This window comes from Manacus candei, unplaced genomic scaffold (assembly GCF_025592945.1).
Source record: "Manacus candei isolate 608988 ecotype Guabito, Panama unplaced genomic scaffold, ASM2559294v1 h1tg000014l, whole genome shotgun sequence".
NCBI lineage: Eukaryota > Metazoa > Chordata > Aves > Passeriformes > Pipridae > Manacus > Manacus candei.
This window is the reverse complement of record NW_026138062.1, coordinates 4,610,001-4,614,838: the sequence shown is the minus strand read 5'-3', so window position 1 is coordinate 4,614,838 and position 4,838 is coordinate 4,610,001.

The window sequence follows — 4,838 nt, the reverse complement described above, 5'->3', positions numbered from 1 at the left end:
TGCTTCTTACACTCAGAACTGGGCAAAAGTGTAGATGCTTGAGAGGGAAGCTGAATCAATGAACCATGAAAATATTATCAAAAGCACCGGAAAGGCAGAAGCACCTAAAACAACACTGTAGTTAAGGAATAAGATCGGGTAAGACAAACAATTGTCAAATGCTAGCACAACAATTGTGTTGAAACTGTTGACAGCTGTGTGGGCAGAGAAGAAAAGCACAAGAGTAGGTGGGTCAAGGAGACCCAGGCACTGTTATACAAGGGTAGAAGGAAGATGGACAAATTATATTTGCCAAAGGATTTAATATTAATCTAAATTATGTAAGATTTGACCAGGGTTTGGTTTGAAGGACAGTAAGGGAAGGCCAAGGATCAGAGATGTTGGTAGGAGTATTAATCAAGGGATGAGAGTGGAATAAAACACTCAAAGGCTGAGAAACCTGGAGTTCACTCTCAGCCATGCTGTATTAATGCTGGTATGTTAAAAACCAAAAGGATAAGGTATTCCAAAACAACTACAAAGAGAGAATCTCAGCAAAGTGATATTCTGTTCTGTCACAGTGAAGGTGATAGATGAAGCCATCTTCCTTTCTAGAGTCATCAGGGCAAGGATAAGTAAGGGACAGAGGGTGAAAGATGCAAGTCCCTGGGACCTAGGTAAAAGACAGTGTCAGCAGCATGAGGGAGTTGTTGCATCACTGAGCTAGAAGAAATAGATCTGAAAAAGATGGCCTCAGAAAAAAAAATTCCGGAAAGAAATAAAGGCTGAAGACAGTGGCAGCAGGAGTCAGAGGCAGCTGAGAGTTTGAAGAGGGTGAGAACAAACCACGGGACAGAACTCAAAAGAGCTGGATGGAAAACCTTCAGAGAACAAGCACAGGTAGCATGTCCTAGGGAGGAGGTTGGTTGGATTATCTTTGCAGTCAACAGGAGGTATTTAGCAAGGTGGAATATTGGCTCATCTGGCAGCTGTAACTAGTAAGAGTTTCCTATTAGATGTTCAGCTCTATCAGAGCTTTGTGGTGTGCTCCAAGATGACAGGTGTGTTTGTCAAAAGTATAGTAATACCTGACTAAGGCAGACTTGCTCTGAGGTTATCATTACTTCTCCACGGCTGATCATAAATAAATATTTTAGTAGGTGACTTAACTCCCCTTCTAGAAAGATAGCACAAGAGAGTATTAATGCTTTCTTTTGAGTCTGGAGACTGACAAAAATTTCATCAGTCATGGACGCATACCTACAAAAACAGGGTACCTTTTCCCTAAAACCTCGCAATCTTATACTTGAATCCCTCAAAAGTGAGAGATCTTTTTCTTCCTTACAAGCTAGAGGTGAAATATTCTGCTCATTTAGAGGTAACTTGCCTTCAGTACAACTTATTTGATGTAATAGAAATTGTTATTGAGGATTTTAGAGCAAATAAATGAGGGGGGAAAAGTTAATATGTCTTTAGCAATTGTTTTCATTAGTAATCTTTTAATAACCTGTCCTAGTTAGGACAGGAGCCAAGTTTGTTAACTCATGTCGGGAAAAGACCATTCTCAAGAATACTTATGAGATGTAAATGAAAGACTAAATTTTCATTTAATCTAGTACCCTCTTCAACATTACTTTATTAAGCAGTAAGAAATTTCTACATCAATTAAAAAAAAGTGTTCCTAAAAGTGATCCAGGTGCAACTTCAAGGAGAAGCATGTATTCATCAGGATTTACCACCCTCTGAAGAGTTTGGAGCCCAGAAACTAATTAATTTATTGCAAAGCATCAACGAACAAAAAAAAAAAAAAAAGGAGGGGGGGGACAAAAAAAACCAACAAAACCCCCACAAACAACAACAAAAAAAAAGTTGGTAAAAGCTTGGCCCTGGTGAAATCTGTGGTAGAGATGCCATTTTCCTTAGTGTAGTCTGGATTTTACCCAGTGTCTTTTATCTCTGCCCAATATAAACCTGATGCAGTTGCTTTCTGACTACTTTTACATTTGAGATTTTCTCTATTTAAATTGCTGAGATTATGTTCAAAATGCAGTAAAATATTAACATTAACATTGCTTATTTTTAATAAAATATTCTGGATGTGACGATATATTTTGATTGGTGCAGATATGTACGAATGGACATAGTTTATACAAAATATTTTGGTCAATGTTGGCCAGCAATACTGGTTCCTAGACTATTGGCTTGCTAATTGTTAAATTATCTTGATGATGAGATGCAGGAGCAAGTATTATTTATAGTGTATGGAGAATACTCAGGCCATAAAAACAAATTTCAAACATACCTTTATTCTTCATTGATTACAGTAACAAGGTCAAAAAAGGCTTGTCAAGAAACGACCGTGGCCCAACCACCATCTGGACTTAGGCAATTAACAGCAGGTTTTAATGAAACCTCACTGCCCAGTGACATCCGAGAACATGCATTCAAGAAAGCGGCTCAGCAGTACACAAACGGCAGGGGCCAAAGCTGTCGATGGAGTCCCATGGGGTTGACCATGAAGTTGCATAAGCCATGCTGGATGCCCACATTGGGATTTGCGAAGGAGGCTCCCAAGAAAAACATGCCTCTGAAGTCCCTCTCCTTTAACTGTCCCTAGTTTGTAGCTAGGCATCTTTTTGAAGCCGAGTATCCAGATCCTGAAACCACTTGTTTGACCCAGATCTGAGGTTTCCACTGGAGTTCTGCACATCTGTATTTTAACCCATAACTAGGAAACAAGAGATACAGAAGTAAAGCAGCTGCAGAGCAGAACCCTGGAACCCCTGCAGCAGGAATGCTTTTAATTCACTTTTCTTCATCTTTAAGCTTTTACATCTTCTATCGCTAGATCACACCTTCCAGCCCACCAAGTGTCCCAGCGAGAGGAAAGCCTTCACCTCCACTGCCCTATGGCCAGGTGGGGCAGATCGGGAGCAGGAGCTGGAAATACTCCCTAGGCAGGCAAGCTAGAGACCCATGTCCTGAGTGAAATCTACTCTGCCAAGCAGAAGCAAAGGCAAGGAACACACAGGGTGTGGAATAAACCAGGGGGTTGCCTGATTTGGGGTCCCAGGTGCTTGTAGGCAGGCGAGAGGTTGACACTGTGGAGATCAGGTCTGTGAGAAGTGCCAACAGGTCCGAGAAGCCACGGCCAGTGTACTGCAGCGGGATTTTCCTGACCCACTCTCACGGTTTTAGGCTGCCAGACTTCAGCTATTAAAAATCTTCAACAGGTTCCGAAGGAGAATGCCCATAGGTGTGTGTGTTCTCCCTTACAGGTCTGGTTTGGGGTTTGGGGTATTTTTTTGTTTCTGAGAATAATAAACCAAGTCCTTTTGGGTTGCAGCCCCCGAAGGAGTAGGGGTTCCTGGGTTGTACTCAGAGGCAGCGCAGCACCCCGAGGCGTGGGGGGATCAGCATCGCGGCACTGAGCTGCGAAGGTGAGGCCCCGCGACGCTGAATGCACCTCGGAGACCCTTAGCTGACCCCACAGCGGTCAGCAAAGACCCACAGATATCTGTCTTCCCCCAACGCCCCCGAAATTCCTGGATCCCCAGTGTGGCCTTCGCGGGGCCGGGACTGGCACGGAGGCGGCGGGGAGACACGGGGGGAGCTAGGGGGACACGCCGGGGCGCTGGCACAGCATCGGGACGTCTTCGGGGGGATGCACGGCCGCTGCGGGAGGCCGAGGCGTGGGGGGGTCGTGGAAGGCGAGCAGCAGCGCGGGGGGTGACATGGACGCTACCCAGGCATTCAGGCTGCTGCAGCGCAGGCAGCTCCTCTGCCAGAGCCGCGGGAGGCTGAAGGCTTGGGGCAGGGGGGTCCGGCTGCAAACGCACCCTGCGCGGGAGCCCGCCCCACAGCCTCCCCGCCGGGCTGCCCAAGGGGGACGCGCCCGGCCCTGCCTTGCTGTGCCGTGGAGCTATTTCACCTGCCCCGGAGCCAACGATGCTGCGAACTGCGGCACGGGGCAGCGGGCCGGTCCCCAGCCCGTGCCCAGCCCCGGCGGGGCGGGCAGCCGCGGGTGGGGCCGTCTCCCCCCGCGACACCCACCCGGGGCACGGGGGGGGATGCGGAGGGGTACGTTTCTATACCAACCCAACTCCACTTCTCATCCCAAACTGTGGCATGGGATTGTGTGGGATTTCCTCAGCAGATGTGAAACGGACGACCAAGGAGGGATAACGCCCTCCTAGTGATGGGAGCTTTTCCTGAGGTTATCGCTCTGAGAGTTGTCAGCGCCTCTTCATGCTGAAATGTTTGAACGTAGGAAGAAACGCTCGGCGCTAACGATTAACTCCCGAAGTATGTTGAAAATGCAGTGTCACTTGTCTTAAGAAGGGCTTGGTTTTGTCTGCGGTGCTAATTGATTTCTGTTCAGGATGATCCCTCTTAAAACATGAACAGATTTAATGGATCTTACTCCCGAGCTCTATGCTATATGCTATTGAGATAATTTCGGTTATTAAGATGCATTAATAAACAGTTAATAGACACCCTTTTTTTCCCCGAGAGGTAAGTTCTCCACCACTCCGAAATAAATGAGCAGCCTCTACCGAAGCTCGGGATCAACAGTTACTGCCCACATGTGTCAAAAATACCCTACAGCTAAGGAAGTGGAGGTGACTTGTCCCATAGAGCCCAGGGAAGTCCTTCTGCAACGTCGGACGGAGGAAAGGAGGACTGTAGCATCTAAACAAAGGACCGGTGACTAATTCAGTCTCTGACTCCGCCGATGAGAAAATACCTCCCAACAAGTGCATTGAGCCCAGCTTCAGCCCCTGAGCGAAAGAGGGCGAGTCAAATTCCTCGAGTCAAAATCTGTGATGTGCTAGAAAGCCTCCTCGCTGTTAGGGCCA